The sequence below is a fragment of the Equus quagga genome, chromosome 2 (genome assembly GCF_021613505.1).
Source record: "Equus quagga isolate Etosha38 chromosome 2, UCLA_HA_Equagga_1.0, whole genome shotgun sequence".
NCBI lineage: Eukaryota > Metazoa > Chordata > Mammalia > Perissodactyla > Equidae > Equus > Equus quagga.
In genome coordinates, this window is record NC_060268.1 from 103,482,416 (window position 1) to 103,507,244 (window position 24,829).

The 24,829-nt window shown below is 39.5% G+C and overlaps 1 protein-coding gene across 18 annotated transcripts in view; it reads left to right on the forward strand.

Annotated features, from left to right (window-relative positions):
• Positions 1 to 24,829, forward strand: part of MAPK8 (mitogen-activated protein kinase 8) — a 103,327-nt gene that overhangs the window by 16,914 nt on the left and 61,584 nt on the right. For 8 of the 18 annotated variants that reach the window (XM_046652615.1, XM_046652629.1, XM_046652628.1 and 5 more), the window contains exons 2-3: positions 7,652 to 7,724; positions 12,490 to 12,581. The exons of 2 other annotated variants lie outside the window; for them this stretch is intronic. The gene's annotated coding sequence lies outside the window, so the exon portion shown is untranslated. Of the gene's footprint in view, positions 1 to 7,651; positions 7,725 to 9,467; positions 9,563 to 12,489; positions 12,582 to 24,829 lie in introns of all 18 variants that reach the window. 8 more of the 18 variants (XM_046652630.1, XM_046652622.1, XM_046652616.1 and 5 more) reach the window with 3 other exon arrangements.

The window sequence follows — 24,829 nt, forward strand, 5'->3', positions numbered from 1 at the left end:
TTGCATTGATAAAGTTTGGAGATCTATTGGCTTCTGTCACCTGAAGATCCATCTCCCTCACCAGATTTGGGAAGTTCTCAGCCATTATTTCTTTGAATAGGTTTTCTGCCCCTTTCTCCTTCTCTTCTCCCTCTGGTATACCTATAATCCTTATGTTGCATCTCCTAATTGTGTCTGATAATTCTCGGAGAGTTTCTTCATTTCTTTTAAGTCTTGCTTCTCTCTCCTCCTCTGCCTGCAACAATTCTATATTGCCATCTTCCAAATTGCTAATTCTTTCCTCCATATTATCGACCCTACTGTTCAGAGCATCTAGATTTTTCTTAATCTCCTCTATTGTGTTCTTCATTTCCAATATTTCTGTTTGGTTCTTCTTTATCGTATCAAACTCTTTTGTGACATAGCTCCTGAACTCGTTGAGTTGTCGGTCAGAGTTCTCTCTTAACTCATTGAGAATCTTAATGATGGCTGTTTTGAAGTCATCATCATTTAGGTTATATATCTCATTTTCTTTGGGATTGTTTTCTGTGTATTTGTTACTTTCTTTCTGTTCTGGAGATTTAATGTATTTTTTCATATTGCTTGATGTTGTTGATTTGTGCCTCCGCATGGAGATAGAGTTTAGTTGCTCCTTTCACTTGTTTCAGCTGCTGCGGTGGGGGGAGCAGCTGTTTATACTTCACCAACCAGGAACCCTGTCCGTAGTTGCTAACTGGGCCTGGGCCCCTCTTCGTAGCCACAGTGGCCCTTTGGATTCCCTCCTCTGCCGTGGGGGCCGTCACAGGGGGGCTTCAGGCTGCAGGTGCCTACTGTTGCAGCCCACCTAGATGTGCTCTCTCCTTGGGGTCTGCAACGGTGTTATGGGCTTTTCCAGCGGCCAGGGGTGGGATCACTTATATTTGTCGCTCTGTTGCTGTCGGCACCCACCAAATCTCACTTGTCCTCTATGGGTCGCAGGAGAGCTATTGGCATCTTCTACAGTCTGTGGTTAGTACACCTAGCTATGCTGCTTTTGCCCTGGGGTCTTCCAGCCTTGTGGCTGGTGGCTGGGTGCCTTCTACTGGTGCTGTGTAGAGGCTTTCCCTAAGGCTGCTGTGAGCCTGTAGGGTTTCCCCTAGGCTACTAAGCTGGGTCTCTGGAACTCTCTCCAGCCCCAGTCCTCTCCGAGATCTCCGGCAATCCCTAGCCTCACGGGGCGGGCAACGGCAGCTAGGGGGTCGCCCCGCCCTCTGGGATTCTCTCCGGGCCTCTGCCGGGAGCCCTGAATGCTGGGCTTGGCCCCTCTGCTAATGGCAGACAGAGAGTTTTGTCTGCTGCCTGGCGGAACTCCGGTGCTTCCCCTCCGGGTCGCAGAACCGGCCTTTGAAAGTTCCCCCCGCCCCGGTCCTCTCCGAGATCTCTGGCAATCCCTAGCCCCACGGGGCGGGCAATGGCAGCTGGGGGTCGCCCCGCCCTCTGGGATTCTCTCCGGGCCTCTCCCGGAGCCGTGAATGCTCAGCGTGGCCCCTCTGCTAACGGCAGACAGAGAGTTTTGTCTGCTGCCCGGGCGGAGCTCCGGCGCTTCCCCTCCGGGTCGCAGAACCGGCCTTTGAAAGTTCCCCCAGCCCCGGTCCTCTCCGAGATCTCCGGCAATCCCTAGTCCCACGGGGCGGGCAACGGCAGCTGGGAGACCTCCGTGCCCTCCGTGTCTCTCTCTGGGACCCTCTGGGCGCCCCGAGCACCAGGCTGGGTCTCCCCGCGGGCTCAGGTGTGCAACTCCAAAGTTTCCCTCTGCGTTTAGGAGTAATTGCGGGGGGTTTAGGTAGGGTTCTGGTCACCTGTTTCCACCGTCGCTCCTCTGTTGTGTTCTCGCTCCTGCCCTAGATGTGTGTAGATCCTCTGGGGGCGTCCGTTGGAAGAAAGCCGCTTGCGGGTACTAGGCTGCCCGTCGGGGTCGGAGAGTTTTCACCTATTTCCACATCCTCCCGGAGGAAAGTCCATCCGCCTTCCGATGTATAGTCGCGTGGGTGTCTCAGACGTCCTGAGATGCTGTCTGGATATCCTTTGTCAAGCGATAAGTGTCCAAATAATTGTAGACTCGAAGGGCGAGAGACAAAGAGGACTACTCACGGCGCCATCTTGGATCTTCCAGTTTTGTTGAGGTTTAATTCACATGCCGTTGCAGTTCTCCTATTTGAAGTATACAATTCAGAGGTTTTTTTTAGTATATTCATAGAGTAATGCAATGAGCACCACAATCTAATTTTAGAACATTTTTGTTACTGTAGAGAGAAACTCCATACTCATTAGTAGTCTCTCCCCATTCCTGTATATTCTTCCAGTCCTGCCCCAAACAACTACTTATCTTCTCCTTTCTGTCTTTGTAGATTTGCTGTTCTGGGCATTTTGTGTAAATGGAATCATACAGTATATAGTTTTTTGTGACTGGCTTATTTCACTTAGCATAGTGTTTTTAAGGTTCATTCATCTTGTAGCATTTGCCAATACTTCATTTCTTTTTATGGTCTAATAATATTCCATTGTACAGATATACCACATTTTGTTTATCTACTCTTCAGTTGATGGGCCTTTGGCTATAATAAGTAATGCTGTCATGAACATTCCTGCACAAGTTTCTGTATGACATAGGTTTTCAGTTTTCTTGGGTGTATAGCCAGGATTGGAATTGCTGGTCATATGGGTAATTCCCCATGTTTAACATTTTGAGGAACTGCCAAACTGTTTTTCAAAGTAACTGCACCATTTTACAGTCCCACCAACAAGATATGAAGGTTCTGGTTTCTCTACATGCCGTCAACTCTTGTTATTGTCTTTCTTTTGATATAGCCATCTTAGTGGGTGTGAAGTAGTATCTCATTGTGGTTTTGATTTGCATTTCTCTGATGGCTGATGATGTTGATCATTGTTTCATGTGCTTATTGAGCATTCGTATATCTTAGGAGAAATGTTTATTCAGAACCTTTGCCCATTAAAAAAATGGGTTATTAGGGCTAGCCCCTGTGGCCTAGTGGTTAAGTTTAGCGCACTCTGCTTCAGCAGCCTGGGTTTGGTTACTGGGCGAGGACCTACACCACTTGTTAGTGGCCGTGATTTGGCGGCTCACCTCCAAAAAGAGGAAGATTGTGAATCTTGCTTGGCAAAAAAACAAAGAAAAAAGAAAAAAATGGGTTATTTATCTTTTTATTATTAAGTTGTGTTTTTTGTGTAGTCTAGATACAAGTCTCTCATCAGATGTGATTTAGAAGTATTTTCTATTTTGCAGGTTGTCTTTTCAATTTCTTTCTTTTTTTTGGTGAGGAAGATTGGCCCTGTTGCCATCTTTGCCAACATCTGTTGCCAATCTTCCTCCTTTTGCTTGAGGAAGATTCACTCTGAGCTAACATCTGGGCCATTTTTCCTTGTTTTGTATATGAGATGCTGCCACAGCATGGCTTGATGAGCAGTGTGTAGGTCCGTGTCCAGGATTCAGACCTGTAAACCCTGGGCCACTGAAGCAGAGCATGGAAACCTAACCACTACACCACCAGGCTGGCCCCTTCAATCTTGATAGTATTGTGGCAGCACAAAAGATTTTGAGTTTAATGAAATAGAATTTATCTGTTTTTTTCTTTGTTGCTTGTGCTTTTGGTGTTGTATGTAAGAAACCATTGCCTGACTCAAGGTCATGAAGATCACTCTGTTTTCTTCTAAGAGTTTTATAGTTTTAGCTCTTACAGTTAGGTCTGTGATCCATTTTGACTTAATTTTTTTGTGTATGATAGGGAAGGGATCTGACTTTAGTCTTTTGCATATGGATATGCAGTTGTTCTAACACTGTTGAAAATACTGTGCTTTCTTATCAAACTGTCTTGTCATTCTTGTTAAAAAAAGAAAAAAAGAATGTTTTTTTTCTGGACTCTTATTCCATTAATCTATATGTCTATCCTTATGCCAGCCACCCTGTCTTGATTACTATAGCTAAGAATTGTTTTTTGAAATTTGTGTTTCAATTAAATTGAGTGTGCTTATGTATAGATAGACACAGTGTATGTATGCTGTATACATACACTATATAGATGTAGTGTATGTAATGGGTGATGATGTAAAATGCTTGAAAACCTTTGATTTGAGTTCTGGTGGCTCCCTGCAACAGTTCACTCTCGTGGCAGCTTCATGGAGTGTGTTTCCTCTCAGGGAATGGACCAGTAAGGCTATCAGAGGGCATGTCTCTTAGTGTGTGAATCCTTTTAGATTGAGTGACTGGTTTTTCTTACTTTAGTAGGTGAAGTGTTCTCTTTGGGTGTACGTGGACCGAAAGGGAGTAAGGAGCTTTTAGACTAGCTGTAGGAATTCCTAAGGAATCAGTCAGAGATTGATTTAAAGATTAGGAAGTGAAGTATGATTTGGAATTTTAAAGTTAGTAAGGTTTGGTATGGGACCAGTCTTTCATGACTCTCAATTTTTAAAACAAATTTCTTTGAATATATTAAGCATGTCTGTATTGGATAACTTCATTTCATTATCTTGATCCACTGTAGCTATTTTCTTGTAGGTTTTGAGTCACTTAATTTTTTTTTTCTCATGTTGTCTTAGTCTCGTATACCTGGATTTTTTTTTTTTAAAGATTGGCACCTGAGCTAACAAGTGTTGCCAATCTACTTTTTTCCTGTTTTTTTCCCCCTGCTTTTTCTCCCCAAGTCCTCCCAGTACATAGTTGTATATTTTAGTTGTGGGTCCTTCTAGTTGTGACATGTGGGATGTCACCTCAGCATGGCCTGACGAGCGGTACCATGTCCACGCTCAGGATCCGAACCAACGAGACCCTGGGCTGCCCAAGCGGAGCTCGTGCACTTAACCACTTGGCCACAGGGCTGGCCCTACCTGGATATTTTTTATTAAGACGTTATATATGAAAAATTATAGATAGAATTTAAAGTTTAGAAATGATATCTCCTTCCCGAAAGGATTTTTCTTTACAGTCGTGTGCCGCATAATGACGTTTCCGTCAACAGTGGACAGCATATATGACAGTGGTCCCATAAAATTAGTACCAGATAGCCTAGGTGTGTAGTAGGCTATACCATTTAAGTTTGTGTAAGTGCACTCTGTGATGTTCGCACAATGATGAAGTTGCCTAAGGACTGATTTCTCAGAATGTATCCCATCCTCAAGGGACACATGGCTGTGCTTTTGGTAGCAGGCTAGCTAGTGACACTAGCAATCCTGGATCACCTTAATCCAGTCAGACACTAACATGTTTCAGAACTGGGCTCCAGAGTCTGCAGAGGCTGGTCTAGTGTACGTTTTCTTTACTCCTACGATATGAGTGTTTGGGGTCCCAACATAAAACCAGGGGTATCAGACCCCCATTTCCCTACCCCGGTATTGTGTTGGTCCCTTATCTCCAGTATTTAAACCTCACAGCCTTGTGGATCTTTGAAAAGTTCAACCCAGCTTCTCAGCCACCTTTATGGAATTGGCACATGCCCCCTGGGAAAAATGGCCCCAGAGGCCCAGCTCACTTCGGAGGATTTCCTTACCCTCCCAGATGTTAGCCTCCATACCTTTTTACTGCCTTGTTAGCACTCTGATGCCCTCAAGGAGGTGTTTTTTGTTTGTTTGTTTCTTTCTAATTTTGCCTGGGCAAGGCGGGGGGGGGGGGGGGGGGGCCAGTTTTTTGGTTAATGTCAGTGTTGGTCTGAATTACCTAGTTCACCATTATAAGGGAAAGTAGTTTAACTTGATGAAGGCTTATCTCGTAAGAGTCCCCAATTTGAAATTTTAGTGTACATAGTTTTAGTGTTTCCTTAGGGTGAGATTTTGAGTACCAGGATCATCATATACAATATATGTTCATTTTATATGCATAATAGCAATTATTAGAAAAAAGGAAACAGGATTACGAGTAGACAAGGGAGGAAACAAATGGCAGAGAAAACAATATTTTTGCAGAGTTTAGGGGAAAGATACGGTAACATTTTCATGTCTATCAGGAGTCTTAGAAAGGGCAGTCATATATGAAAAGAACTGATGTATTTGTTGGCATGATAATTGTCATAAGGCTGTAGAATCCTAGATATTGTGGAAGAGGCATCGAGAATTATCTACTGAGTTATGTTGAGAAACTCCAGGATAGCTTTCTAAGTCATTAAATGGAGGGGTTGACTTTGGGGCTGGCCTTAGGGTTGTGTCTTAGAGCAGTATATGTCTACAGCACAGCCGCTAGTATAGTAAGGGATTGCAGGGAGCTGAGTGCGGTGAAACCCAATGTTAATATAAGATAGAAGAAATGTGACTGACGTTGATTTAGTGTGCTATCTTCATATGTGTATGTGAATTAATTTATGATCTTCGTGAGTTCATTTATGTTCTTGACCCTCCAACTAATTCCTATATTTCTGAAATTTCAAAATTGCAAAAGTTTCTGTCAGTCTTCAACCAATGCAATGAAAAGCAAAAATGACCTCTCTTTTGTAGCCCCTTGTTTCTTCTCCTGAAAAAATGAGAGATATTAGAGATGTTCTGTCTCGGGTGATTTTACCAGCAGAGTTTTGGTTCATATTTTAAACTTTTGGAAGATAGGAATTGTTGCTTAAACTGATTCCCTCTCTTTCATGCCCCTACCTTCTTGATGTTTATGCAGTGTATGTGTTATGGGAGACCAGTTTAAAATCCGCATGTTTCTTTGTCACACCTCTCCATAGAATCTTCTATTACTGTTTTCTGGTGCTTTACAACTCATCATTTGACTGGCTTTTTTTTTTTTTTAATGATGTCATTCTTCCACACCACCCCCAACTTTTTACTGAGAATGTTCAAACCTACAGGCAAATTGAAAGAATAGTACAGTGAACACCTATATACCTCTACTGCTTGGGTACAACAATTGTTAACATTTTGTTATATTTGTTTATATCTCTCTTAATACTCTTTTTTTTTCCTGCACTTGACTCCTAAATGCTGCAGCAAGTGTCTGCTAAAATACGTTCTCCTAGAAGTGTCATACTTCCAAAAAATGTAAACATTTTAAAAAATTTAATATTTAGTCTGTATTGAAGTTTCTCCACTTGTAGCTGGTTTTCTCAAATCATGGTTCAGTCAAAGTTCAAGTATTACATTTGCTTGTTGTTGGTTTAGACTCTTCTAATGTACTACAGTTGTCCCCACCTCCACTTTTTCCCCCATGCTGTTGACTTTTTGACGAGATGAGGCCGGTTGTCTTGTAGAATGTTCCCACGTTCTGGATTTGTCTGATTGTGTCCTTACGGTATTTAACTTGTATCTCCAGCCACTGTGTTCCCTAAAAACAGAAGCATGGATCTAAAGGCTGGATTATATTTAGGTGTTTTGGCTTAGATGCTCCTGTGTACATTATGTTGATTCATAACACACAGCATATAAAATCAGGTTGTCTGCCTCAAGTGTGGTCGTTTGGTTAAGGTGGTATTTAACAGATCTATTCATTATAAAGATGGGTTTTTTTTCCTCCTGTGCAATTAGCAGTTGATCACTGAAATGATATTTTGGTTTCCTGCAAGTGTTCTGTTTCCCAGCAGCCTTTTGCCTGATGTTTCTAGCATCTGTTGGTGAGCCTTGTGTAAATCAGTTATTTCATTTGGGCTCACAAAATAGTACTTTTTCTAACCCTGTCATCCTTCTGGATCTATTCTAGCCAACTGTTCTCCGTTAAAAAGACCTTTCCTTTGTCAACTGGGATGAACTACAGTTCTTCCAAAAAAGATGAGGTAACTGCTTATTTTCCTTTGATATATCTACTCTTTAACTCTGAAAACTCTTTAAACTCTGAAAATGACTTCAACTCCAAAAGTTCGTTACTAGTTTTCTTCAGTGGTGGCAAATAACTTTATTTCTCTCTCTCTCTTTTGGTATCACAGAGATTTTTGTTTTTTCAGTGTTTTTATAGTCAGTTTAGTCACTATTCCTTTTTTTAGTCGATTTTACTTTTTATAAATTTTACATGTGCAGAAAAAATGAGAACGTGTTACAGTGTTACCATATATCCTGCACCCAGTTTCTCCTATTATCAACATCCTACTTAGTATGGTACATTTATTACAATTAGTGAGCTAATGTAATATTGATACGTTATTATTAACTAAAGTCCATAGTTTATCCAGCTTGCCTTAGTTTTTACCTAATGTCCTTTTTCTGTTCCAGGTATCCCATCTGGGATACTACATTACATTTAGTTGTCATGTCTCCTTAGGATCTTCTTGGCTTTGAGTTTCTCAGATGTTCCTTAAATGTTTTTGATGACCTTGACAGTTTTGAGGAGCACTGGTCAGGTATTTTGTAAGATTTCCCTTTATTGGAATTTGCCTGATGTTTTTCTCGTTTTTAGACTGGGGTTACGGGTTTTGGGGAGGAAGATCCCAGAGGTAAAGTGTCGTTTTCATCACATCCTATCAAGGGTACATGGTGTTAACATAATTTATGACTGTTGATGTTGAGCTTGGTGACCTGGCTGAGGTAGTGCTTGTCAGATTTCTCCACTATAAAGTTAGTCTTACTCCACACCCGTTTCCCTAGTGTGGTATTTGGAAGAAGTCACTATGTGCAGCCCAGACTTGAAGAGTGAGGAGTTATGCTCCCCGTCCTTGAGAGTGGCGTACATAAATTATTTGGAGTCCTTCTGTGTAAGAGATTTGTCTCTTCTCCCACTTACTAATTTATCTAATCATTTATATCACTATAGCTTCATGGATATTTATTTTATTCTTTGGGTTATAATTCAATACTACTTTACTTTGTTGCTCAATTGTTCGCACTTTGGCCACTGAGAGATCTTTCACTTGGCTCCTGTGCCCCTTTGACATACCTCCGTCAAAGTGGGTGTTTTTGTTTTTGAGGACTTCCTTACTACTTTCTGGCACTACAGGTTGCTCCCAGCTCATCTTGTGTATTTTCTGCCTCAGTCCAGAATCAGCCACTTCTCCAAGGAACCCTTTTTCCTTTTATTGGAGAATGGTGTTAGAAACCAAGATCTGGGTGCTAGGTGTGCTTGTTGCTACTGGGATGTGGTTTCTTTTAGGCACCCTCAGCAGACAAAGCAAAGAAAGGAATGTGTCCATATTAATAGACATGTCCATAATTATTTTTCTGTGTAACCGTCTGTGTCTATATTAAGCTAAGTATGAGTTTTTAGTCTTCAGCTCTAACCCGTTAACCACGTGGATCATTCTGGCGTTCTCCCCCTACTGAAAGTAAATTTCCTCCAACAGTGAGAAACCTGCCTCCCACCATATGTGATCCATTTACTTAATTGTTCAATTCCAGTATGTATACATGACATCTAGCAGTATCAGAATTGCTAACCCATACCCAAATGGAAACTGTATCAACTAAGAGGTTGGTTTTGTTGATTCCTTGGAAATTTCAACATACATAATCATGTCATCTGCAAACAAAAAGTTGTGTTTCTTCTTTCAAATTTTTATTTTCTTTTGTCGTCTTACTGCAATAGCTAGAGCTTCCAGTATGGTATCGCATAGGAGTGGTGAGAGCAGACGTCCTTGCCTTGTTCCTGAGCTTAGAGGAAAAGTATCCGGTTTCTCACCATTAGGTATAATGTTAACTGTGGGGTGTTTTATGGGGTTTTTTTGGGTAAATTTTCTTTATCAAATTGAGGAAATTCTCCCGTTTCCGGTTTGCTGAGAATTTTTATCATGAATGGGCGTTAGATGTTGTTGAATGCTTTTTCTTTTTCCATTGATATGATCGTGTGATTTTTCTTCTTTAGCTTGTTGGTGGTGGCTTACATTAATAGATTTTAGAACCAGCCTTGCATACCCAGAATAAATCGCCCTTGGTTGTGGTTTAGAAATCTTTTTATACGTTGTTGGATTTGATTGCTAATATTTTGTTGAGGATTTTTGCATCTGTGTTCATGAGAGATACTGTTCTGTAGCTTTCCTTTCTCGTGGTATCTTTATCTGATTTTGGTATTAGATAATGCTGCCTTCAGAGAATGAGTTAGGGAGTGCTTCTGGAAGAGATTGTAGAGAATTGCTGTCATTTTTTTTCCCTTAAATCTTTGGTAGAATTCACCAGTGAAACCATTTGGACTCGGTGCTTTCAGTTTGGGAAGGTTAATAACTATTGATTCAGTTTCTTTAATAGATATAGGCCTATTCAGATTATCTGTTTCTCTTTGTCTGAATTTTGGTAGATTGTGTCTTTGACAGAATTGGTCCATTTCATCTTAGTTACCAAATTTGTGAGTATAGGATTTCCCATAATATTCCTTTATTATATACTTACCATCACGAGTGATGACCCCCCCTTCTTTTATTAGGAATTTGTGTCTTCTCACTTTTTTTCCTTGCTTAGTCTGGCTAGAGGTTTATCAATTTTTTATTTTCAGAAAAACAGCTTTCCTTTTTGATTTTTTTCTATTTTCCTGTTTTCAATTTTATTGATTTCTGCTCTAATTCCTATTATTTTTTTCCTTCTGCTTGCGTTAGGTGTCATTATTCTCTTTGATGCTCAGATTGTCCCATATTTGGCCATTGGGGCTTTCTCAAGGTGACTGCTCTATCATTTTGATCTGACCTGGTTGGTTGTTGAGTACTTCCTTGTTTTGTGGCAGAACAAGATGTCTGCGTTTCAAATTTTACTTACCCTGCTTCATCCTGGAATGTTCCATTTCTTTAGGAAGTTGATTTCAGTCTTAATTTTACATGATAGTTCATTTCTTTCATTCAAAGTTTGAACAGGTTTGCCACACAGGATCAGCCTTTTTGCTTTTCTTTGGTAGTCTACAGAGCAACTGAGGCCTCCTGTCCGTGCTAGAATTTAATGTATCCTTCCTTATTATAAAAACAGAACATTTTCTTGTTCAGTTTACGTGGGCATAAAGACATGTGAAATTACACATAGCCGCACTTCTGTGAAGTCCCTGAAAGTGATTTGTACTTGGGCAGTTTGGACTTCTGCTGTGTTAAGAGAGAATCGAACCCCACATGGCTCTCTATACCTTTTTTAAAAGCTAGAAAATTGAGTTTGCAGTATTCTGGATTATCTGATTTGGTTTTTCTGCATCTCTACAATTATTTCATCATTTAAGTATTTGAACTTTAGGGTTTTTGTTTCTTTTTCTTTAACAAATATTTATTATGTGCCAGAACTTTATAAATATTAACACATTTAATCCTTCTGTCAACCTTGTAGGTAGATATTATTTATTATTCTACCCTCTCTTCCATTTTATAGATGTGGAAACTGAGGCAGATGAAGTATTAGTTACTCAAGGTGGTAGGGCTGAATCTGAATCCAGATAATCTGCCCCCGAGTTTGAGTTTTCACCGCTGCTTTGTGCCACCTGTCCTCTGCTGGTTAAGGGGAAGGGTGGTTTGTGAGTCAGCATCATGTTCTTCCCTTCTCTTCATGTTAATTACGGTGTAATGGGTGGCACTTGTGCTACCATAATGGCTTGCTGTGGCATTGCAGGCACTGGTTATTTAAGCCGTAGAGTTTTGAGATCCCAAATTGGGAGAATTCAGAGCCTCATATTTCATTGCTTTTGAGTTATTGGCCCCTTGCTGCAGTTCTTTTTGGCCAGAAGACATTTTCATGAATAGTGATAATCTCCAAAAAGATTGAGGGTCTCCTTTGAAAAAAAAGTTTATTAAATGCATATGAATTTTAAAGTACTGTATTCTGTGATGATATAAGAGCAGAGGAGAATAAGTGAAAATACTTCAGAAAGTACAGAGAGCTAAATATTTGTAGCTAGTTTATTAGTGTATGTAGTTCCTGCTGGCACTGTATAAGAAGGATCATTATTTTATGAGAAGAATATACTTTACGGGAAATCTTAGATTCTTGGATCAGAATTCTAAGTTTCAGTTCTTTGATATGTTAACGCGGGGTCCACTGCATCCTATTTCCTGGTGTAGTTTTCTTATTCTCTGCCTCCTTGTCCTTACTAAGCCCTGCGGGTTCCCTAAAGTCAGGGCATACTCTTTTTGAAAAGAATGTTATCCAGTCTTAATGAGAGGAAGAGAATAGTGGAAAACATTTTTTTATTTATTTTTAAAAAATTAAGTGCAAATAGCTATATAATATGGGGAAAATAAAATAAAGATAAAAAGATAAAAACTACCCTTAATCTTGCTAATAATATTTTGACATATTTTTTCCATGTATTTTGTGCATGTGTGAGAGAGATTACATGTGTTTATACACACAGGCTCATACATACGTGTGACGTTTATAAGGGATCCAAAAGTAGTATTAGCAGATATTAATTGGGGACTAGAGTAGTGATGACTGCTTTGATTTGATTAGGGATGAAGCCTAAAAAAATGGATTTTGCTTAAAAGAAACGTCCTTAAAGTAAGAATTTTTATAAAATAAGAGAAGATTTGTAGCATTGATTGTACCTTAGCAGTGGAAAATATAGAAGGGGTTTCAAGGGTTCTATGAAGTCAAAACTGTTTTCATAGTAATACTAAGATGTTATTTGCCTTTTTCATGCTTGTTCTCAAGAGTTTTCCAGAGGCCATGTGACCTGACCTGTGATGTGGCAAGAGTGAATGCAGAAGCATCTAAGAGAACCCATCTGTCTGGAATTAAGCCAGGTAGGAAAGGGATTGATAAAAATATAGAGCAGTGGCACTCTTCTCACTAAAGTTTTAAAAAAATAGTTATTTTCCATCAAAATGCTAGTTATAAGTTTATTTTAAAATAAGCTTAAAATTTTTTAAATGCTCGGTTTTTAATATCTAATATAGTAAATATTGATAGGCATAATCCACATAAATAAAAGTACTTTGGGATCCTCAATAATTTTAGAGTATAAAGGGATCCTGAGACCAAAAAGTTTAAGAGCTGTTGCATTATACGATATCAAAAAATCATTAGTTAATGTCACTATCTATCTTATCAGAAAAATCTTGGGAAGCTTCCAAGGTTCACAGGGACAGGTATACATTTACCAGAATTTTAATTTTCACTTGAAAATTTGAATTTTATTATTGGCAGTAAATATTGTCATTTATTTTCCTTGAAGTAATAAGCTTACTTTGTTAATTTTCAAGAAAATGTCTTCCAAATACTACCCTAGTCCAAATAATAGTAAATGATGTTCCGTGAAAAAGTGGCTCACAACTCAAATAGTTAGAGTGCTTTTCTTTGAGACAACAGTTAGTTTTCAGTATGCAGCAGAAGTGCTTACTGTGTCCTTCCCATTTCATCATACAGATAATTTGGAATAGTCCTCTTTTATACTACATCAGAATTCAACAATTTAAATGCAATGTGAGCTCTGAAACTGTATAAATAAGTTTTTCATGCCTTGTTATATTAAAATCCATTGGTCTATCTTAACATTTAAATGAATCTTTTGCCCACGCAAAATACTGATTCAGTGAGGTGTGCAGATCTTTTAAATGTTGATTTATTTTATTATACCGACATTATAATAGTGTGTTATGAGGACTCAGAGGGCCATCACAAAAGCCCATCTGTGTCAAGTATTTGAGAGTCGAAATTTATACAACTAATAGTTTTTGGGGAAAAAAAGCAGTAAAATTCTTATCTCTAGCCAGACTGATCAATACGAAAAAAGAGAAGTGAGAAATTGTCAATTTCTAGAGTGAAAGAGGGACATGACAACATATCCTACAGACTAAGGAAATGAAATAAACAAGTATATACTAATAGTTAAACAACTTAGATGAAACAGACAGGTTCTTTTTAAAGATGTGTATCACCCAGACTGACATAACAAGAAAGCTGTGTATTTATTAGGGAAATTGAATTTGTAATGAAAAACTTTCCCTCAGGCTCTGTGGCATCACCGGGGAACACTAATTCACGGGGGCCACTATTGCTTAAGTGGTGATTCTCAAAGTCTTTGGTCTTAGGATGTCTTTACACTCCTACTAATTATTGAGGATCTCAAAGAGGTTTTCTTTATGTAGGCAATAGCTGTTGAAATTTACCTTATAAGAAGTTAAAATGAACTTTTAAAAAATATTTATCAGTTTATTTACAAAATAAACCAATTACAAGTTAACATAACTTTTTTATGAAAAATAACTATTTTCCATAAGAAAAATAATATGGTCTGTTGTGATATCACAGGTCTCTGAACCTCTGGGAAACTCCTGTACATTTTTGAGAGAATGAAAGAGAAAAAGGCTAATGATGTGCATTTCTGGATTGACAGTTTTGTCTTTCAACACTTTGAAGTTGTAGTTTTCCTTGTCTCTGACTTGCACGGTTTCAGAACAGAAGCCTGTGGTCATTTTTCTCCCCGTTTCTGAATGAGTTCTGGGAATCGTTCGTCTTTCAGCTCCCTGGCAGTTGTCCTTTGCTTTGGACTTGTGGCGTTTTCCTCATACATGTGTAGACTGGTGTTCAACCGAAGACTCACGAGGACTCGCTGGTGATTTCTGGACCTCTTTCTCCTCTGAGTGGCTCTCTTCTCTCTACCCCACCTTCAAGATTCCAGACACCTTTGCCTTCCTGATCTGGCTCCTCAACTCAGTGAAGCTGCCATGCTGGGTTTGCTGTGGGCCTTGCTGCACTGTGGTCTGGAAAAGGCCCCCAGGCAGGATGGCAGGGCAGTTACAGGGCTTACCTAATTTGTTTTCCTCTTTTCAGGGGTTGCAGACCTCGTCTCTCTGTTGTCCAGTGTCTGATAACAGTATCATATTTTCTCCACTTTCTAGTTACTGAAAGAGGGTCAGTCTGTTTCCACTACTCCACCATGCCAGAAGCAGAAGTTGGCTTTATTAATTTTTATTTTTAGAGTTGCTTCAAGAACTATTGTTTTAAAAGAACTGAACTATATTTAATATATAATGGGTGATGCTTGACAATGGGGTATGTTTTTCTTTAGAAAAATCAAAAAGCTGTGGATCTGGGTTAAAACCTGTTAACAGCCTCAGCACCAAATGGAAAAAGTAAAGAAAGAAAGCTTAGGCAGCTTCCAGGACATTCTTAATTTTAGTAATAGATCCCATTTTTCAGTTGTTATTTGACAAATATTATTTTGTATTTTCTGTATGCCAGGCACTATGCTTAGGCTTTCAGGCTAGAGAGTGAATAAAACAAGCATCCTCTGCCTTCTTGGAGTTTATAGTATAGTGGAGAAGAGAATTAATCACAAAAATAAGTGAACAGTTAGAACTCTGATAAAAACAGTGAAGGAGAAGAACGTGATGTCATGAAAGTGTTTCAGGACACCCAGTTTAGATTGGAGAATCAGGGAAAGATCTGAGAAGGTGGCAGCTGAGCTGAAATTTGAGATTTGAGAGATGAGCAGGAGCTCAATGGTAAGGAGAGGAAGTAGGCTGAGCAGAAGTTGTGCAGAGAAATCTAGACTGAGAGAACGTATATGCAGAAGCTATCAGGAGAGAGTCTTGCATAGTCCAAAGAACTGAGGGAAGGCTAATATGGAGTTTGGAGAGCAGAGTACCATTTGCTGAGACAAGGAACACTGGAAGAGGACCAGGTTTAGTTTTTGGAGATGTTGAATTGGAGGTGCCTTTGGAACATCCAAATGGAAATACCATGGAGGCGATTGGGTTTGAAATCAGAGGAGAGATCAGAGTTGAAAATAGAAAGTACAGATTTGGATCTGTTGTATCAATGTGGTAATTGCTGTGGCTGTGAATAAAATTAACCAGAGCAAAGGAATATAGAAAAAGAAGAGAAATCCTAGCCTTTGAAGAATTCCCTTTTTTAAATGTCCAGGTAGGGAAGATGATACCCGGCCCTGGTGGTCTAGTGTTTAAAATTCAGCTCTCTCACTCCTGCAACCTGGGTTCATTTCCTGATCAGGAAACCACACCACACATCTGTTGATTGTCATACGGGGGCAGCTGCGTGTTGCTATGATGCTGAAAGATGTGCCACCAGTATCTCGAATACCAGCAGGGTCACCCGTGGTACACAGGTTTCAGCAGAGCTTCTAGACCAAAACAGACTAGGAAGAAGGGCCTGGCCACCCATTTCGAGAAAAATGGTCATGAAAACTCTATGAATAGCAGTGGAGCATTGTCTGATATAGTGCAGGAAGGTGAGAGGATGGTACAAAAAGACCAGGCGGAGTTCTGCTCTGCTGTACACGGGGTTGCTGGGAGTTGCAGTTGACTCAGTGGTACTAACAACAAAGAGAAGATGATGAATCATTAAAGAAGGCGAAGAATTGATTTCAGCAAACCAGGACAGTGAGTTATTAAAGAAGCTACAAGGTATTAGTATTCTATGGCTGCTTTAACAAATTACTACAAACTTAGTGGCTTGAACCAACAGAAATTTGTATTCTCTCATAGTTCTGGAGGTCAGAAATCTGAAATCAGTATTATTGGACTGAAATCAAGGTGTTGGCAGGCCCATGCTCCCTCTAAAGGCTCTTCCAGCTTCTGGTGGCTGCCAGCATTCCTCAACTTGTGGCCACACCACTCAGTCACTACCTCTGTGGTCACACTGCTGCCTCCTTTTCTGTGTGTCTCATCTCCTTCTGCCTTATAAGGACATTTGTGATGGCATTTAGGGTCCACCTGTATAAATCTCACCTCGAGATCCATTACATCTACCAAAACTTTACACTGTCCTGTTTAGCCACACAGCACTTCTCACCCCAAATATGTGGTTTTCCCCTCGTACCAACCAGTTCTCCAACTCTCCAGACAGCAACTGGGTGTCCTACAATTTAATGCTGACGCTAACTACTGGAGTTAGTGCAGCCTCACAAGATAAGGGCTCAGTCCCATGAGATTGCCCCTACTTCAGATGCCAATTGCAAGTCTGGGCCACCGATACTTCTGACCAAATGGCTGTGAAGTTGGGGTGGGGGTGGTTTCACAGCCCCTTCCTTCAGCTTTGATAATTTGCTAGAAAAGGCTCACAGAACTCAGAAAAGCACTTTACCTATTACTGGTTTATTGTAAAGGGTGCAGCTCAGGAACAGCCAGATGGAAGAGATGCAGAGGACAAGGCATGGGGAGGAGGGGTGTGCAGAACTCCCATGCCCTCTCCAGGTGCATTACCCTCCCAGCTCCTCAGTGTGTTCACCAACCCAGAAGCTCTCTGAACTCCGTTTTAGGGTTTTTGTGGAGGTTTCATTCTGAAGGTGTGGTTGATTAAATCGTTGGCCATTGGTGATTAACTCAGTCTCCCTGGAGGTTGGAGGGTGGGGCTGAAAGTTCCAACCCTCTAATCATGCTTTGTTCTTTCTGGCAGCCAGCACCCGTCCTCAAGCTACCTATGGGCCCCCCAGCCACAAGTCATCTCATTAGCACGTGAAAGACACTCTTACCACTCCAGAGATCCCAAGAGTTTTAGGAGCTGTGTGCCAGGAACCAGGGACTAAATCAAATATGTATTTCTTATTGGGTTGCATTCAACATATGACATTCACAGGTTCCCAGAACTAGAACCTGATATCTTTAGGAGAGCATTTTTCAGTCTATCACACAAGGGAAGAGAATGCTTCAAGGATTCAAGTAATCAACTATGTCAGGTACTTCTGAAAGATTAACTTAAATGTGGATTGAAAAAATGTGCCATTGGTAGTCTCAGAGACCTGCTGATGGAGGCAGAAGCCAGATTGAAGAGTGTTAAGTGTATAGGGTGTTTGACAGCCAGAAGTTGCAAGTATTCTTGTTTGATATCTTCTCTTGTGTGAAAAGAAGGATATGTTGTGGATTAGAAGTTGGAAGAGAATGGAGAAAATTTGAAATAAATGTAGAGAATGGAAAGTAATTTTAACAGAGAAAAAAGTGTTATTGTACACTCATTGAAGTTGATCGTGACATGATAGTTGTATCTATCTGTTCTGTTGTGTTAAACTTTTTCTGTTTGCCCTTGAGCATAAGTATGGAAAAATCAGATGGCAGGATTCATCTGGGCTTGGGATTTGTAAGACAGGACTGTAAGGAGCTTAGGGTATTCATAAGAGTATTTTTAATAGGATGGAGTATGGAATGTAAGTTGCCTAAGATAATAAATGAATATGGTAAAAGGAAGATAGATGGGGAGAAGGTAGAAAGTTAAGGTACTAGAAGGCTGTCTGGCATCAAAGAATGTTCATAGTGAGGGTGGTTTATAAGCAAGCTACCAGGAGAAGAGATTGTGGTTAGAGTGGGGTACCTGAACTATGTTTTCTACAAGTGGGTCGGTTTCAATTGATGACTAGATCCAGGTAGTGACTGTGGGAATAGGTGGCTAGGGTTAGGTGGAAAGGTAGGTTACTGTAGATGAGGATGTCAAAGAATTGAACTGTCATAGTTCTGGAGAGTTTGGTCTCAGGGATGTTGATGTCACCCAGGATAATAGCAGGGCTTAGGGTAAGGGGAAGACTCCAACTAGATGTGAAAGTCCTCAGTGCATGTAGGGGGTGACTGGGAGGCTGATAGATCATAGCAACAAAGAGGGCACTTGGTGTTATAGCCGAGTAACATGAGCTTCAAAGGAGCAAGTTTTTCTGTGTGTGTCTTATAAGAGAGTTTGGGAATGATGTTAGCAGAAAGGAACAAGCCATATATCTATGCCATCATTTGAGAGAGCAGTTTGAGAAGTGGTGTTCTGAGACAAGATTTCATTCAAGGCAAAGAAGCAAATCACATGCTTTGAAGAAAGATTGAGGTTATAGGGGAATTTAGAGCTGCAGTTTCTAGAGGCTCTGGAAAGGTTTGGGAGTGTTGAGTAGAGGCCTTGGTTAAGGTCAGGGAGGTGTAAAACTCTGGGGGGGCTGATGGTGGGCCTTTAGTTGGGCATTAAGGTGTTTGTTTTTTTGATAAAATGAAGAATGAGAGCCATGATAAATTCTGTCTCTTTTCTTTGAGATGGTGGGCACTAGCCCAAGTTCCCAAAATAATGGACTGAGTTGACCTGACATGAAAGCTTCAGTTGATTGCAGTCTTGACTTGCCTCACAAGGCAGGCACTGCAGCTTTTGTAGGTTTTTGTTTCTGCTGTTTTCAAGAGAAGACAGTAGAGGAGGTCAGGGAGCCAGAAGTGAAGGAAACAGAGAAAAGATGATAGTACCATGCATAAAAATATATGGAAATGTTTGCTATAAATTTATCAGTTACAAACCTAGACTGTTTGATTTGTGGTTTGTAGTATTTGAATCCAAGACTGATTACCCTCTGAACATGGCACATTTCTGGTATACCCCCAGTCTCTTCCATTTAGCTAGCATACATTTAAGAAATGCAAATTAAATCATTAGTAAAATAGAGCAATATCAGAGTAGATAAAGATCAAGCTCCTAATTGTGGGTTCTCTCAGTGACCAAAGATAATTAAGAAGCAGCTATAAGTTGGTCACCTTTGAAACTTATAATTATGAGTAGATATGGTTCAGATGAAGCTTAGAAAGTTTAGGGTAACAGATTTGCTTCTCTGTATACATTTTTAAAACTGCACAGATTTTCTGAGCTACTTTTGAGTTTACAGATTCTGGTACTATTTATAACACCCTGTTGTCTTTATTCCTAAAGAGCTACCCCTGTTTAAGATTGTTGCCAGATTGACCATCTGCTGTTTTTCCCACTAGTCATTAGTTTTTCATCATGTACTTAACCAAAGCAATCCCTCTGTTCATTACTGCTTTGGGGAGTTTCACGGCAGGTCACTGTGCAGAAGCTGATTAATATCTTGTTAGTGACCATTCTCCAGCATCCATTTCTCAGCTGGCAGACTGTTTGCTTATTGCTAGGATCTCATTGTTGATATATTCTCCAGCCTCACACTGCTGCAAGAAGAATCTTCCAGGTTAATTTAAGTTCAAAATATATTTGTGAAATATCTTCTATAAACCAGACAGTGTGCTAAGTACTTTGGGAAACTTTTAAAAAATTTTCTGCCCTCCAAATGCCTCCAGTCCATGGAGAGAGAGCGTGTATGTAAATATGCCAAAATGATGTAGTTATAATTGCTCTGAGACAAGTAAAGTTAAAATGCAGTAGGAGTTCAGGAATTCTAGGCAAGATTGTGATATGATCATGCATGTCTGTCTGTTTTCCGCTGTGCCCACTGAAATCCAGATAGAGTCTGAAAACAAAATCTAGGTAGATACTTTCTTAAGGAAAATCATCTAAAACAAAGTGATGCAGAAAGGTTAAAAACAATTCATGAATTTTTTTTTAAAGCTTATGAAATTATAAAGGAAATCAAGAATAATGTATCAGATGTGGTAGAATTCTAGGCATAAAACATTAAACAGAACAGAAAGGGTCTTTTTTTTAATGGATAGATCATAGTGGGAGACTTTACCATACTTATCTCTGAGAGTAAAGTGTGCAGAGAATAAACAAGACCATAGGAAATATTAGAGATTTAGATAAACTTGTTCAGAATGTCCAGTTTCAGGGCTTGATCCAATATTTCTGTGAATTTATGTCCTTATGGTTGACTCTCTCTCTTAACTGCTGGGTTTCTTCTCAGTTTGGCTTTGAGTCAGCCGGGGTACAAGCCTTGGGTTCTTTATTATTTTCTGCTAGAAAACCAATCCTAAATATTTTGTGAAATGAGTAAAATTACCAAGTGTTTGTAGAGTCATATGAATGAAATGAATTAGAAACATTTCTTTGAGTCCAAGATCTGATTTTTTTAACACACACACCTAGACACCCCACATTCCAACACATAGACACACACCTCTCCCTACCAAGCCTAACCCTGAGGAAAATCTAAATGTAAACTTGAATGATGCAGCATAGACTTCCGTTTCTGAAAAAGTTGAATAGATATACTTTTCCCTTTTCCTCTTGCTGAGTACAGCTAAAAGCCCTGAACATTATGTGTACAACAAATACAAGACTCTGAAAAGTGGAGAGAAGGTGGGTTGGCTTAGGACCTCAGGATCCAAATAGCATGATGGTAGAAATCCTGGGTTTTCTTATTGCTTTATATATTCTAGAATGGGTGTGGAGAAGCTGGCAACCCAGAAATGTTGGGTACAAACAAAAGCCCCAAGAAAAGTCTGTCATCTTTAGTCAAGGACCAAGAAGGGGATAGCCTAGAAACTTTTAGACAGTAACCACTCCACTCCAGCCAAATACACAGAAAAAATAACCCTGATTAGCAAAAGCCAAATGGGGACCTGGATTTTCACCCTCTTCAGGCATAACAAGGCAATCCTTCCCCCAGTGGTGTTAGTGGAGGTGATGCGGGGAGCAATAAAAGCATACTCCTTCCAGCCGGAGCCGTGTTAGTGAGGATCCTAAACTCTCAGCTTCACCCAGTATAACGAGGAGTGCCACCTTCCCTTCTCCACCACCTGTGGTCAACACAAACCTAGGGAGGAACCTGCACTTCTCCCCCTGCCAGACAATATGCTGTGTGCTTCCGCCACCAGAGCAGTGTCTGCTACAACAGAATATTTAAAATCCAGAGTCTCATAACATAATACTCCAAATATCCAGGTTTCAATTGAAAATACCTTCTATCAAAAACCAGAAATGTCTCAACTTGAATTAGAAAAGACAATTAATACATACCACACCAAGATACACAGATGTCAGAATTAACTGACAAGGATTTTAAAGCAGCATCAGGAAAATGTTTCACCAAGCAATTACAAACACACTTGGAACAAATGAAAAATAGAAATTCTCAACAAAGATAGAGTAAATCTCAGGAACTTCGATGAAATGAATCAGTTGCTCAGAAAGCACAAGCTACCACAGCTCACACGGTATGATCTAATTTGAACAACCCTGTAACTATTAAGGAAATTAAATTTGTAATTTTAAAATGAAAACCACACTGAGGTGGTTTCACTGGAGGATTCTACCAAATGCTTGAAGAGGAATTCACACTTTTTCTACACAATCTCTACCAGGAAATAACGAGATGAAGGAACCCTTCCAAATTTGTTATGTGAAACTGGTATTAACCTTGCTACCGAACTGAGACAAAGACAGTATGAAAAAAAGAAAACTATACACCAATATCCGTTATAAGTATAGATGCAAAAATTCCTTAGCAAAATATAAGTAAATACAATTCAGCAATATATGAAAAATTATACATTGTGACCAAGGGGACTTCATTCCAGGGATGCAGGTTTGGCTCAGTATTTGGAAATCAGTCAGTGTAATCACACACATTAACAGGATAATGAAGAAAACACAAGATCATATCAGTTGTGGCAAAAAGGCATTTGACAAAGTTGAACCATTCATGACTAAAACTCTCAGAAAACTAGAAATAGGGGAGAACTTCCTCAACTTGATAAAGAACATGTACAGAAAACATAGAGTTAACGTTATACTTGATGAAAGAATGAATGTGTTCCCTCTATGATTGGGAGCGACATGGCAAGGATGCCCATTCTCACTACTCTTATTCAGCATGGTATTGGAAGTTACAGCCAGCACAATAAGGCAAGGAAAAAGAAGGCATACAGACTGGAGAAGGAGAAATGAAACTGTTTATATTTGCCTATAGTATGATCGTATGTGTAGAAAATCCCAAGTAATTTGCAAAAAAACGTGTAGAACTAATAAGTGAGTTTGGCAGGATCACAGGATACAAGATCAATATAAAAAATCAGTTTCTATACTCTAGCAATGAACATGTGGAAACAAATTAAAAATACAGTACCATTTGTAGTTGCTCAAAAAAATGAAACAGTTATGAATGTAACAAAACCTGTATAGGACTTGTGTACTGAAAACTATAAGATGCTGATGAAGGAAATCTTAAGACCTGAATAAATGGAGAGACATGCTTTGCTAACAGTTTGGAAGACTCAACATACTGTAGAAGTCTATTTTCCCAAAATGGGTATACAAGTTTAACAAAATCCCTCTCAAAGTCTCAGCAAGATATTTTCTAGGTATAGACAAAATTATCCTAAAATTTATATGGGAGAGCAAAGGAACTACAGTAGCTAAAAACAGTTTTCAAAAAAGAAAAGTGGAAAGTATCACTGTACTCGATTTCAATACTTATTATATAGCTAGAATAATCAAGACAGTGTAGTATTGGCTGGCAGACAGATCTGTAGGTCAGTGGAACAGATTGGAAACCCAGAAACAGCTCCATACAAGTAAGTCCAATTGATTTGTGATAGAGGTACAAAAGAGAATGGAGAAGAATGATCTTTACAACAAATGATGTTGGCACAATTGGATATCCATGGGCAACCAAATGAACTTCAACCTAAATCTCACACCTTATACAAAAATTAACTGAAAATGGATCATAGATTTAACTATAACTCTACAACCATAAGACTTTTAAACGAAAACATAGGGGAAAAATCTCTGGGACCTAGGGCTTGGTGAAGAGTTCTTGGAAATGACCCCGAAAGTACAACTTCTGTAAGAAGAAAAAATCAATGAATTGTCCTTCACTAAAATTAAAAGTAGTTACTTTGTGAAAGATCCTGTTAAAAGGATGAAAAGACAAGCTACATCCTGGGAGAAAATATTAGCAAACTGCCTATCTGACAAAGGATTCATAAATAAAGAATTCTTAAAACTCAACAGTAAAAAAGCAATCCAGTTAGAAAATGGGCAAAGACAGGAAAACACATTTTACTGAAGAGGATGTATGAATGGCACACACATAGGCACATGAAAAGATGTTCAACATCACCAGCCATCAGGGGAATGCAAATTAAGATTATAATGAGATATCTCTATACACCTATCAGAACCATTAAAGTGAAAAACTGACAGTACCAAATGCTAGCAAGAATGCAGAGAACCTGGATCTCTCATATATTGCTGGTAGGAATGTAAAATATATACAGCCACTCTGGAAAGCAGTTTGGCATTTTCTTAAAAAGTTTATCTTATGACACAGCCTCACACTCCTGGGCATTTATCCTAGACTAAGGAAAACTGTCCACACAAAAACCTGTACATGATTTTTCACAGCAGCTTTATTTGTAACAGCCAGAAACTGTTAACTGAAATGTCCTACAGTAGGTGAACGATTAATTTATGGTGCATCCATACCTTGGAATCCTACTCAGCAATCAAAAAGGAATGTGATATATGCAACAACTTGGATAGATCTTAAAGGCATTTATGCTGAGTGGGAAACGCCTGCCTCAAAAAGTAATTGTGTGATTCCATTCATATTACATTCTTGAAAGGACAAAATTATAGAAATATAGAACAGATAACAAGTTGTTGCCAGAGATTAGGAGTCAGGGATGGGGGTGGAGAAGGAGGTGGATGTGGCTATAAAGGGGGCTAGTCTTTGTGATGATGGAATAGCTTTGTGTCCTGATTGTGGTGGTGGTAGTTGCACAAATCTACACACGTGATAACATGATGTAGAACTATACACACACATTGTATCAATGTCACTTTCCTAGTTTTGATTTTATAGTTCAGTAAGATGTAACTTTTGGGGAAACTGGGTGCAGGGTACATGAGACCTCTTTCTACTACCTTTACAACTTCCTAAGAATCTATAATAATTCCAAAATAAGTTAAAAGGAAATCCTTGCTAAAGCATCAAGTAAAAACTTCTCAGAGAAAAAAAACAAAGTGAAGGCACAGGATCTCTGAGAAGTTGTGTGTGACGTTTAAACTGACTTTCATCCAGAGGGCATTTGTGAAACCTGTTTAACTTGAGTTTTCCTTTCCTCAGCCTCAGGCAGCATTGAGGAACTTGAGGAGATAATAAGGTTTTGTTGAGGTGACGAGTCTGATAAGTCATCCTCTTCCCCTTAAAGCTGAGTCTCAGAGGGCTAAACTAGAAAGCCTTATCAAACCCACCGTCCTTCAAGACTGCAAGGGAAATTGATTTTCTCTATGCTTCACAGTTGTATATGCAGCAGAATCACCTGCAGGGCTTTTTCAAGCACAGAGTGCTAGGTGACTCCCCAGAGTTTATGATTCAGTG